Source organism: Gymnoscopelus microlampas (assembly GCF_963454915.1).
Source record: "Gymnoscopelus microlampas genome assembly, chromosome: 19".
In the NCBI taxonomy this organism is placed as follows: Eukaryota; Metazoa; Chordata; class Actinopteri; order Myctophiformes; family Myctophidae; genus Gymnoscopelus; species Gymnoscopelus microlampas.
Window position 1 is genome coordinate 2,285,097 of NC_139956.1, and position 14,191 is coordinate 2,299,287.

A 14,191-nucleotide genomic window follows, 5' to 3' on the forward strand; every position below is an offset into this window, starting at 1 on the left:
AGGAGGTTAATCTCGGACTGTTTTCAGAACAATACATCTCGGTGTTCTTCTCTACGATAACCATTCTTTTCAGTGCCACGCAGTGACCACTGACCACTGACCGGTCAGAGCTGTCACACCATCATCATCTACCATCCTCATCTTCATCATCTTCATGGCTGCCTGTATTAGAGTCTTCTTTCCTATGTTGCCGTTATGAAAGTGTCTGGTACTTTGTGTGGGTGATGAGGAAAAACAGCTCTATCAACATTTATTTTAAAACTTTAGTTACTAGTATACTTTGCAGATACATTATGACATAATGAAACACACATTAACCACTTTAACACTATTTTAGACTATTTGAAAATAGCTGATCTACAAGCTCACAAGCTTGTAGATCGGCTATTTTCAAATAGTACTTTTACTTTTGGTACTTTAAGTACATTTTGATGCCAATACTTTTGTACTTTTACTCAAGTAAATGTTTAATTCTGGACTTTTACTTGTAACAGAGTATTTTTATATTGCAGTATTGGTAGTGTATACCTTCAAAAACTGTTCAAAACAGCGTATCTAATACGTTGATACGCATCTGATATGCTGCACCCAGTGGCTGCTGGCTGGGCTTGGGAAAAAATGTCCGCACATTTTCCACTTTACATGTTTCTTACCCCTTTCTGCACATCGTATCCAAAAAGTAAAGGTATTCTGAAATGCTCACACAGATGTTTGAAATTTTAACGTACCATAAAATCCATCCAACGAGTTGAAAAAAGTGTTTAAATCGCTTCTCTCCTCAGCCGGTTCAATAATATTATGCATTAGAAGATGCAATTCAACATTTGACCAGTAGGGGAATCAGTAATGTTATCTCTATGGGCGCAACTCTTGCGCAATGTCTTAAAAACATGTAACCGGCGGAGGAGAGAGGCGAATTAAGTGCCTTTTTCAACTCGTTGGATAGATTTTATGGTACGTTAAAATGTCAAACATCTGTGAGCATTTCAGAAAACCTTTACTTTTTGGATACGATGTGCAGAAAGAGGTAAGAAACATGTAAAGTGGGAAATGTGCGGAGATTTTCCAACCAAACGGCAGAGATAAACGAGGAACCTCATCTCGGAGCTATACAGCGGAGGGTGGGTGAGGTTCCGATTGGAGCTAGTCGGACATCAGACCGTTATGACAAAACCAGAACATAATTAATTTAATGAATATTATAACAATAAAGAGCGAGGAATCAACCACGATAATAGAATGGCCTTATGAACAAATATGCTAGAGCAGTGGTTTGATTGATTGACTGACTGATTGATTTTTTTGTTGGGCAAAAGAATGTAAAACAATCCTTTTCATGTCAAGGATCCCCAAAATGATATGTATTTGGCCGCGGACCCCCATCTCCAGATATGTTGTTCCAGTGACCCCCAGAAGCAAAGATTTTAGTGACAAATGTTTGCTTAACAAAATATATATTCAAAAATTTGCACAAATTCAAAATTAGATCTACAAGCTCAAGCTATGAGCTTGTACATCTGCTATTTTTGAACCCATCAATGAACTAACCCATCAAAGTCACACAGTATAGGTTACGTCGGACATCGTACCGTTATGACAAAACCAGAACATAATTAATTCAATTGAATGAATATTATAACAATAAAGAGCGTGGAATCAACCACGATAAATAACATGGCCTATGAACAAATAGACTAGAGCAGTGGTTCTCAAACATTTTCATGTCAAGGACCCCCAAAATGATATGTATTTGGCCGCGGACCCCCATCTCAAAATATGTTGTTCAAGTGACCCCCAGAAGCAAAGATTTTAGTGACAAATGTTTGCTTAACAAATAATATATTCAAAGATTTGCACAAATTCAAACAATAGCAGATCTACAAATAGCAGATCTGCAAGCTCAAGCTATGAGCTTGTATATCTGCTATTTTTGAATAGCCAAAGTATAAAATATGGTTAAAGTGGTTAAAATTATTGTGACGTCGCTATATTAATTAAATCGTTTTGTGGAAGACCCCCTGGAACCCCCGCAAGGACCCCTGGGGGTCCCCGGACCCCACTTTGAGAACCAATGGGCTACAGTTGTAAGTGGGTCTGTCAATCCCATCAAGTTCGTTCCGCAGACAACCGTGGGAGCAACGGGACATTTGGAAGAGTCAGGCCGAAAACAAGCTGCTTTCAACGGCTACATGAGTTTCACTGGTCGACCCAGGACCCGACGTGACGGTTCTCTAAATTATTATTTTAAATAGTTTCATGATTAATTGACCACATATATGAAGTTTAAACAACTTAATGCTATCCTAAAATATCTTAAAAGTAAATTCCGTACCACAAAAAAGGAAGTTTTAAAGCTTTTTAGAAGTAAAAAAAAAACGTCGGAGAAACAACAATAGTGGACGCTCGGCTTTTTCCGGGTTCACTCGACAAGACTCGGCGAAGTGCTGTCCCATTTCACAGGCAGAGTGTATGCCCTATGCGCCCTCCAGGGGGTAGTGCCCTACCCACACTACCTAGGGTGTGCACTTGGAGGCTGCAACCCCTGAATTGAGACAGACCTATTGTCTCAATAGAAGTACAGAGAGACCAAACAACCAGCGCTGTTACTTATATTATATTTATATTATATATTCTGATATAATTATTGATTGTAAAAGTGTTTATTTTGAACCTCTTTAACATGTAAAATCCTACATTCCCAAATAGAAAAGGACTAAAACGGATCCACACCCTAAAGAAAACTTCACCCCGTCCAAGCTCACTGAAGTAGAAGTCATGTGATTTCCTGTCAACTGCAGCTCTGTAGAGCGGCAACACTGTGTGTGTGTGTGTGTGTGTGTGTGTGTGTGTGTGTGTGTGTGTGTGTGTGTGTGTGTGTGTGTGTGTGTGTGTGTGTGTGTGTGTGTGTGTGTGTGTGTGTGTGTATAAATTACAGGATAAGGAGGGAGTGTTCTAAACCGTCATGGTTCTGTCACCATGTTGCTCTGCCATGTGGGAAGTCTGGTCTGGTGACACAAGGTTAACTGGGGTGACTCTTGTGGAGTGAAACCTTGTATGTCCTTCTATGTTTAAAAAATGTATTTAAAAAAAAGCATAAAATAAATTAGTGAAAATAGCAGATCTACAGGCTCACAAGCTCATGACACTGGCATAGAAAGTATAAGTATAGTAAGTAAAATGTATTTATGAAAAAAGAAAGATGAAATATAAAGATAAGTGGTTTCTGCCAAACAGTGACGATATGTAACTTGTTACACACTCACACACACACACGTCCCGTCCCAGAGTTGAACTGGCTTTCAACAAGTTGACAACAAGGTGACGTGCAGAGAAACAGAACGTCCATGTTTTTCCTCGGACAGCACCACAACAATGTTATCACATGACACGCACACACACACACACACACACACACACACACACACACACACACACACACACACACACACACACACACACACACACACACACACACACACACACACACACACACACACACACACACACACACACACACACACACACACACACACTAGGGCTGCATGACATGGACAAAATGTCATATCTCTATATTAATGCCAAATATCTCTATCAATACGATATTACCGTTAACATTTCATTTTTGATCATTTAAGTGTAGCAACAGTGAAGTCTAAGCATTCTTCAAAAAACAACATATAACAAGTCAATATCACTCTCAATGTTATGATTCCAGAAGGGTTCACTACAGACAAGAGTCTCCAACACCCAGCCTTCTGTCTATGCAGAGTGACCGGTCTAAAGAAACATCCTCCTGTCTTCAGTGATGAACCTGGACCACCAGACACACAGTATGTGAATCCTCCTACAATATACACACTATTCAATATACGCACCATTCAATATACACACTATTCAATATACGCACCATTCAATATACACACTATTCAATATACACAATCAATATACACACTATTCAATATACGCACCATTCAATATACACACTATTCAATATACACAATCAATATACACACTATTCAATATACGCACCATTCAATATACACACTATTCAATATACACAATCAATATACACACTATTCAATATACACAATCAATATACACACTATTCAATACACACACACACACACACACACACACACACACACACACACACACACACACACACACACACACACACACACACACACACACACACACACACACATCAAATAGAGTAGTGCCGCCTGGATACCAGTGCCCACACATCACATAGAGTACTGTCTGAACACCAGCGCCTATGGAATGTATGGAATGCATGTGCTAGCTACAAAACTATTTAAGAAGATGACTGGTGTCAACAGTATGAATTAAGGGGATATGGAATGAGGGCTCTAAACCACACTTGTTCATTCACATTGTAAGCCAGCCTTCCCTTGCCGTGTGAAACCATGTACTGTGTCTAAAAAGCGCACTACAAGTCACAATGTGACACTGGCAGATGACATAAAATAGTATAAAATAGGGCATTGATTTACGAAAAGAAAAAAACGATGAAATATGGAGATACAAGGTTTCTGCCGTGATAGTGATCTGTCTGCTACATAGTTTAATGATGACATCACCACCACAAGAGAGAACACACACACACACACACACACACACACACACACACACACACACACACACACACACACACACACACACACACACACACACACACACACACACACACACACACACACACACACACACACACACACACACACACACACACACACACACACAAATTTGATTATTTTGGTGGGTCCCCAGTTCAAATTTGATTATTGTGGGGGTCTCGGCATGAAAGGTTTGGGAACCCTTGCTGTAACAGACACAGACACTAACAGTAGCTTCAAATTCATGAATGACATTTAGGCCGTCACTATACATATTTACTTATTTTACAGAACCGTGGATATTTTGGTTGGATCTCTTATCTGTGTTGTACTTTTTAGACGGTCCCTGCACACAGAACAGCTGGTTTTGATTAAAATCAGGTTCTAACTTGTTGTCTACTCACAACTTACAGTTTAGGCATTTAGCAGGCAATCATTAATCAGAGCGACTTACAGTCAGTGGTAGAACAAGTACTCAAATGTTTTACTTAAGTAAAAGTATCAAAACTACATTGCAGAAATACTCTGTTACAAGTAAGAGTCTGGAATTCAAAATTGATTTGAGTAAAAGTACACAGTATTGGCATCAAAATGTACTTAAAGTACCAAAAGTATAAGCACTCATTATGCAGAATGCCCCATTTCAAGTTTTCAAATGTATAAACATCTTTTGAAAATAGCCAAAATGTATATAGGGCTGAAGTGTTTAATGTATGTTTTGTAATAATAATCAAAACCTGCAGTAATTAGTTTTAGTTTTCAAATAATTGTAGTGGAGTAAAAGTACAATATTTGGATCCGAGATGTAGTGGAGTAGAAGTAAAAGTATTGGAAATTGGAAATACTCAAGTACAAATACCTCACAATTGTACTTAAGTACGGTACTTGAATAAATGTACTTAGTTACTTTACACCACTGCTTACAGTAAGCAAGGTAAATACATACAGCAAATGCATAGTTTACTTATAGTAAACAGCAGGTCTGCACAACATATAATTGTATTAAAAATGTAAGACTGAGTCTAAAGTGAGAGAGAGAATTGTAATTGTTCACAACCATGAGAAGTTGATGTTTACGCTGTTTCAGCTAAGCTGTGTGAGCAAATAACACAACCTGGATTCAAACATTGCACGTGTCAATGTGCTAGTGCTATGGAGATGATATCCAAAGTGCCCTCCTGCTCATTAAACAGTCCTTTATAAGTTTACACTTTCTGGCAGTGTGTGTGTGTGTGTGTGTGTGTGTGTGTGTGTGTGTGTGTGTGTGTGTGTGTGTGTGTGTGTGTGTGTGTGTGTGTGTGTGTGTGTGTGTGTGTGTGTGTGTGTGTAAAAGCCAAGTCTAGGCAGGGGCTAAAGATCCCATAGCCTGTGGGGCTCTAACTGACACTCCTATGGGAGTGAGGGAGAAAAAACTCAGGTTCTGGGTTTGATGCCAGCGTACACAAATAGAACACTCTGTCTGTCTGTCTGTCTGTCTGTCTGTGACTTTAAGCCTGCACAAGCAGGAAAAAAGATGTGCAATATATATGGCACAACAAGTGTGTGCATGGAGCTGTTGAAATGCCGGCTAAGCAGCTAATAACACAACCTGGATTCAAACATTGCACGTGTCAATGTGCTAGTTGCGAACGCGGAAGGACTCCGACCAAGTGGAGCATACTATGACACTCGGCTCGGCTTGTGTGTCTGTCTGTGTGCAGTATGTGTGCAGCCGCGCCCCCATGTCACTCACGCTCTCATTGGCTGCCCCCATGTGAGTCACGCTCTCATTGCCTGCATGCACTACAGTGTGGCTGAAATTCGCCTGTGCCCCTGGGTGACTCATTACACTCCTCTGAGAAAAATATAGCAGCGACAGTCAAAAATAACACATCTACAAGCATCTACATGAGTTCATCTATTGGGATATCTAAGAATTCCATGTCATTTGTGCATATTTCAGGCTGGATGACAAGTAATTGCTCATTCCTTTCTATTCTTCTTATTGTTATTTTCGAGCTGCGTTCGCTTCCAGCGTTTGCGCGTCTTACTTGTGCTATGGAGATGATCCAAAGAGTGTGTGTGTGTGTGTGGCGTGTGTGTGTGTGTGTGTGTGTGTGTGTGCGTGCGTGCGTGCGTGCGTGCGTGCGGGTGTGTGTGTGTGTGTGTGAAAGGCAAGTCTATGCAGAGGTTAGAGATCCCATAGCCAGTGGGACTGTAACTGCCACTCCTATGGGACTCCCATAGGAGTTTTTTCTCCCACACTCCCTCACTCCCACGTGGGAGAAAAAACTCAACACACATGGAACACATTAAACTTGATCCAGAGGTTGTGGGTTTGATGCCAGCGTACACAAATAGAACACTGTGTGTGTGTGGCGAATAGGGATGGAGCTCGAAAACCGGGTCCATTATATACCTGGGCATGAATTTATCGAGACCCGGTTTTCGATAAGCTTTAGACTTGTCGAGCCTGTTATCGAGTGTAGCGGCCCACCATGACGTCATGTCTAAACTATCAAAACAAGAGGCGATCAAGAAATAAATCTAATCACCCACGCTGGCACAAACATGTTGGTCTAAAAGTGTATTGATAGCTGCAAGTTGTGCCAAACAGCGCTGCCCGGAGCGTGTCCGTCCCTCAGTCTATCGTTGCCGAAAATGGCAGATCTACAAGCTCACAACGTGGTGCGAACAGACGCGGTGTGAGCTTGGAGATCGGCCATGTTTGGTGCGTGACACCGTCGATGAAGTATACATTGCGCTTTTAAAGTGACAGTACACACATTAACCGTTTCTTCAATATTATTTTCCAAAAGTAAAAAGGTCACTTGCCTTCTGTCTGTTAGAAAAGTACTGTATTTGAAGGCCCTAGTAAAATGTAGTGCAAGTGATATATGTTGGTTAAAACAAAGAAAAAAGAATAGAAAAAATAACTATGCATTTTTTGTTTATAAAAAGTTGAAGAGACATGGAGATTTTATAGTAATTATTACAGTACTATTCATAATATAAAGCCATTTAAAACTTATTGCACATTATATGAATGCTTGTTTTAATGATAGGCAAAAATATTTTTTACTTTTGTCATCTTCATTTAATTTTAGATAGTGGTCAGCCACAAACTCACTGTCACAACTGGCCAATAAAAAAAGATACCGGTTCTGTTCAGAATTTTTCGCCTCACGTCTTTTTTCTTAATAATAGAAAAAGATTGATAGTGGGCTCGATAAAAGCTCGGTTCGATAAGGAGGCTTGATAAGGTGCTCATTATCAATAAAAATTAACGAGCTCCATCCCTAGTGGCGAATGGGAGTCCATAGGGAGTTGAAGGCAAGGGGGCGGAGGGGGCGAGTGGGGAGAGAGTCAGCGCACAAAAGTCAAGGCACAGACTACTGTGTTGTTGACGGACAACTGATGCACGCTTATGAGAAACAACAACAATAAAACCTGGCAAAACAGTTGCGTGCATTAGCACAAGATGAGGATAAAGGAAACATTCAGTCTAAATGTCCAGTTTGCTAATTCACAACTACTACTACTACTTTTGTATTTGACACTTTAAATTTCTCTTAACACATCGTGTGCCAGAGGTTTATTAAAATAGGGTACATATATCTTCCATGCACTTACGCTGATACGTTTCGTGCTGTAGAAGCCCCGACGCGGAAGTACATGTAAACAAAGTGTGCGTGAGAGACGGCGGAGGGTCCCGACTAACGCCTGGAACAATAATATTTCTAACGCGATCCTCCATTGCAGAGTGATCGCCGATCGAAAACGTCTCACTTCCACCACGTTAAAAAGAAATGGAGATATTAAGCTTTTAGTCAAGGAGTTAACATTGGAGCGGACGAACGGAAGCATTTTTGACATGGATCCACATCCGGCCTCTCCTTCTTAGAGACTCCTTGGATGATCCCAAAGTTTCGTTAGAGCGCCCCACGTGGGAAAAATATATTTAAAAAAAGGGGCCATAAACGGTCTGGACCGTTTATGGCACATAACGCATAGCTTCTCAAAAATGGTCCAGACTGTTTTTGGCACACAATGCGTTATTATAAACTTTCACGACAGTACAAATATCATTTATAAAAAGGCTACTATAGGCTACAGTGAAGTCGAACTGAATGACTGAAACGTTTTATCTTTTTTTACTCTCTTGGTGTGGGGATTATCTGGCACATGTATGTATCTGTTATGAAAGAGACATTGTATCATGAGTGAAACGGCTATAGTCCTTGGGAAACCATAAACCTACGTAGACCTACATCTAAATGAGTTGCCATATTTACATTTCCTTACAAATTACAAATCCTTATAAACTATATATTTCTGGGATGCATAGTAGCTGAAACTCCACACAATATTCCTCTACACTTATTTAGTGAGAACATTGCTTCTCCTGCTGAGATCATCTCAGCAGGCGACCCCCCCCCCCCTGCCTTCAACTCCCTAGGAAAACGTTGTTTGCGCGCGCACCTTTAAGCCTGCACAAACAGGAAAAAGATGTGCAATATATTACACAACAAGTGTGTGCATGGGGCTGTTGAAATGCCGGCTACTGTCATTTCTTTTTCTTTTTTTCGATTTGAGGTTTGGCACTCAGTAGCAAGGTTATTATAGTTAAAAATAAATAAATGTGTTTGTATTTTTATTTCATTTTGACTTAATCTTTTGATTTTTAGTTTGTGGAGTTGCTAGTTTAGTTCAGTTTTTATTTTGTGAAAAGGCTTAGTTTTAGTTTAGTTTTTATTAGTTTTAGTGCTAGTTTGTTATTGTAATGGGGTAGTCATGGGCGAGATTCAAACAGCAAAAATAGCAGATCTACAAGCTTACAACAAGTCACGACACGTACCAAAAATAGCAGATCTACAAGTTTATACAACAAATCGCGACACGTACCAAAAATAGCAGATCTGCAAGCTTACAACAAGTCTTATTCTCATTACATATGAGAGCATTACTTTATTAACTAATGTTCAGTTGATTCATCGTGCGATCGTGGGACTCGCTGCCAAAGAGAACAAATGTTCTGGCTGTTCTATTTTTTCCCACGTTGGTTATTTTTCGGTTGCCTTTTATGTAATGGAGTTAAAGGGGCCTGGAGCAATGCAAATGATCGATGCAAATGATCTACACAGGACTGTGCTTGTGATATACACACAGCTGGAATTCATCATGAGATACACCCGCGATCCACACAAATCAAGTCTCTGCACCCTCTTTCATGAACCGCACGTCAATAGTTTGCGTAGGATTATATACACCACACTTTACACTGTATGGACTATTGAGGAAAAAAAAGTGTTTTTGATCATTTACTTTTGTTTTGATATTGAACAACGATTAAACAAAAGATAGACAGAACACAGTGTTATTTAGACGTGTCCAACTGTACCTTGTTTCAAGTGGCCATCCAGCGCAGAGATGGAGTCGACACGTTCCAAATACACCTTTGTCAAGTCACCTAAAAAACAAGTGATGATCAAAACACAGCTACAGCTATCACACTCGGTCAAAGCAGGAAAATCCATCACTCGCTTTGAGCAACAACAGTTATTTAAGCAGGAAACATTGTGTGGTTTTGTTCCCCTTTGCAGTCTACTTCCCTTGTGGATCTACCATGTGGATTTTTACTTGTGAAGTTTTTGCCTTATGCGGAATGCCTTCTTGTGTGTACCTGCTGTTGTGCTGCTACACACTTTGCTTATGTTTAACATCATGTACATACCTGCTGCTTTTTATACTAGGTGTATGTATGTAGATATATTCAATATATATATAGTTTATATATAGTTTTAGCTTAGTAGTTTATATATAGTTTAAATATATATAAATATATATATTTTTTTACATGACCAATTCTCTTTTCTGTTTTTCTCCTTGGTCTCCCTCTCTCTTTGTATGATGAATATTATCTTGATTGTAAAATTGTTTATTTTAAACCTCCGTATTTTACACGTACTTCAATGCTCATAAATAAAAAAGGACTAAAAAGAATCCAAGAAGAAGAAAACTTCACTTCCAACTTTCCCTGAAGTCATGTGACTTACTGGAAACAGCAGAGCCTGCCCTGTGTGTACAGCGGATAAAGAAACCCTTTATCACTGTGTGTGTGTGTGTGTGTGTGTGTGTGTGTGTGTGTGTGTGTGTGTGTGTGTGTGTGTGTGTGTGTGTGTGCGCGCGCGGTCAAATTACCACAATACAGACTCTAGACCGAGACCGGCTCAAACTGGTCGTTGCCGGATGGAAACCTTGCATGTCCAAAACAATTACTACTTTTTTTAATTAGATAAAAATAGCGAAAATAGCAGATCCACAAGGTTTCCAAGGTTTCTGACATAGTGACGATGTGCAACTTCTAGTATTAGATAGCTGACTAATACTGTGAACAGCTGATCTCTGACACCGTTGGCCTGACTAACGTGAAACTGTGCAAACAAACTCCCTGGATGTCAGAGCAGAACCTCTGACCCAAATGTTTCACATCAGCCTGTTATAGCGCCACCGGGAGGCCGATTTTTGCAAAACATTTATTTTTATATTACTCCTACAGATGTTGTCCAAACATCACGCGAATCGGTACACATTATCTCTATAGTCATCATCAAGACGGATCGGTCTGGTTTTTCATATTCCATCCTGATTGGCTAAGATTGGATACCAAAGTTTGCAGGAGTAGTCCATTTAACAAAATGCCTCAAATCATCATTGTCGATCAGCATGCGATTGCCTCCTAAGGCCAAGGAAGAATTGCCTCCCTACATTTTACGAATCAGCCCTCACGGTGGTGCCATGACAGGCCGATTCACATTTTTAGCGGCGCTGAGCGGATCCTGCTCTATACCGGACTTTGTCCGTGTTCACCGTCAACGTTCTGATTGGTCAGTGATGGAGTTATTTTGATTGATCATAATTTGTCTAGTGCCCTAAACCTGCTTTAAATGTCAAATTAATATAATGCTGTCATATTGGCCTAAACTCTGTCATGTACTATTCTGCTATTTCTCTGTCTATGCAAGGTCAAACTAGCTACAGGCGTTCTGTGGCTATCAGTTGTTTTAAGAACACTGTATCTCGGTGTTCTCTGCGCTAGCAATTCCTTCAGCGCCACTGAAGTCACCACTGACCAGTGACCGGTCAGACCCGAGGTCAATGTGTTATTCGAGACATGTGGACACTGTTTTTCCAAAGATAAACGGTCACACCATTATCATCATCTTCATCATCTACCATCATCATCCTCATCTGACGACGACGTAATCATCACTATCCACCAATAGCAGGATGACACCTCTGACGGCTGGACGCTTGATGTATCTTCAATGATGTCATATGTTTATGTTACTGGACGCTGTTAAAGTCCAGGGCTTTCTCTGTTTAACGGCAGAGAGAGGCGACGACCGATGATGCGTGAACACCTGTGATACTGTAACCTTCCATTCTCTCTCTGTCTGAATACAAGATATTTCACTACATCCAATGGCTGCCTGTGTCCTGAGTCTGTTTTTTTCTTTGTCGCCTTTGAACGTTACCGGTACTTATATACATACTGATGTGATGTTCTGCCATGCATAAGTATCTATATATATGGTTGATAAGGAAAAATAACAGCTCTATCAGTCAGACCTGTCAACGTTCTGATTGGTCAGACCCGTCAACAAAGTGATTGGTCAAGCTTCACGTGACACATGGCTAACGTGGCTATAAACACATTATAAACACATATCGATGACAAAATGTATCAAAGGCGCCGCTACCTTCACACAGGGTGTGATTTTTAGCTATAGTTGGACCGATGAAACTTTGCACACACAACAGCGTACCTGGCGGAAACCTGTGCTCCGAAGAGCACTTTTTCTAGTTTCTAGGTTCTGGTATTCAGCAAAGTGTTCTTATGTTTGCTTTTCTCTTATGTAAGAACACATTTTAAGAGTGGACGAGAGCACTCTTACTGAGATAAAAGAAAACATAACAATGGTGTTGAGCAGTGAACATTGCCAATCCACACCCTCAGTTGCAGATGCAACGTGCTGTGAGCTTGTAGATCGACAACTTTCACCACATGTCACAGTTGCACAATGGAGCATAATTTAGGCTTAACAAATGATTCAGTTTCACAGCATTACAAATGTTAATGCCTTGCCATTGCTGGGTGTTTCATATCCCTAGTGTCAATATCTGTCTATGAAAAATATCAAAAATCTATTTAAAACTCAACTTCATCACATACGGTATAACAGGTAGAGTGGGTGAAATTATCCACATGTTGGTGATATTTCTTCAATAGTTCAACATTGATCACAAAGTGATAATATCAATTTAGTCTCCTCATTGAATTACATTGCATGGTGAAACAGCTTTCAATGTCTCTTTAGCACACAGACGCATGCAAACCAAGACGATTATGACAATAATATAACATCACAAAATCCAGTAGGTTAAAAATGTTGATATTACTATTTTAATTGGGAAGAAGACCCGGACTGGATCCACAGGCGTTGTTTAGGGGTGTTTAGGGGCGTTAACTGTTGTCTAATTTAAGATCAAGTGGGATTCATCATTCAGCACACCCTAGTAAGAACAGATTTGGTTATTAAGAACGTTTATGCACTATTTCTGGAGTGTCTACATTTTTTATGGTTATTGGAGAGGAGAAAACTGAGGAGCCAGGAGTGGAGAATTGGTGAGCAGATGTAACAGAATTGTAATAGTTTATCATTAGAAACCAGTTTTTATAATTTATATTTCAGTGGAGTTATGACTAATGCATCATAATCTGAACAGTGACATCAACAAGCTGCTGATTAGACTGAGTGAGTTTCAATAAGTGTGAAACGACCATAAAAAAATAAAAAAATAAACGGCGATGAATTCAACTTTTTTCTTTTTTTTTCTGCGTTGGCCCCCCTTGCCTGGGGGGCTAAGCCCCCAACCTAGTAGAGACCTAACCTTGGTCCAGAGCGTTAGTGAGTTCTCTCTAATGCTCTGCCAGGTGCTTGGCTTTACTTATAGACAAAGAATTCCACTGCCCTGCCCTACTTCGCTATTCACTGAAACAAAGGCTGTTTTGTGTTGTTGAGAGTCTATTCTCCAGGGTGGGAAGACTCTCAGCACCCCACCTTCTCTGTATAATACACTTTTTGTGCAGAACATAAAATATGTCCGGCAGACGGATATCATTGTATTTACTCCACTGCGCCCTGTGCCCAGAAATCTGAATCAGGATTGAGTCAAAAGTACAAGACAAATGAGGCAGAGACAGTTTCATTACAACAATTCTTTGACAGCCCCCTACAGATATGGTCAACGGTAATTTATATTGACCAGATCTGTAGACGGCGCAGTGGAGTAAATAAAATCATTTTCATCTCAACAACACAAAACGGTGAGTAGCAAAGTGGTTTTGTTTATTTTTATGCAGGGCGTTAGAGAGAACTCACTAACGCTCTGGACCAGGGCTAGTAGAGACCCCCACCTCTGGTCGATTTGATTGGCTCAGCTGCAGATTTGAACCGGAAGCACACATGTTTTGTGCTTCCAGTTCAAATCTGCTGCTGAGCCAATCAAAC

General features: G+C 40.2%; 1 protein-coding gene across 14 annotated transcripts in view; it reads right to left on the reverse strand.

Annotated features, from left to right (window-relative positions):
- The window catches only part of LOC311034799 (NACHT, LRR and PYD domains-containing protein 12-like), a 136,470-nt gene that overhangs the window by 47,015 nt on the left and 75,264 nt on the right, over positions 1-14,191 (reverse strand). For 8 of the 14 annotated variants that reach the window (XM_084042801.1, XM_084042792.1, XM_084042791.1 and 5 more), the window contains one exon: positions 10,018-10,086. The exons of the other annotated variants lie outside the window; for them this stretch is intronic. The gene's annotated coding sequence lies outside the window, so the exon portion shown is untranslated. The remainder of the gene's footprint in view (positions 1-10,017; positions 10,087-14,191) is intronic. 14 annotated transcript variants of the gene reach the window in all.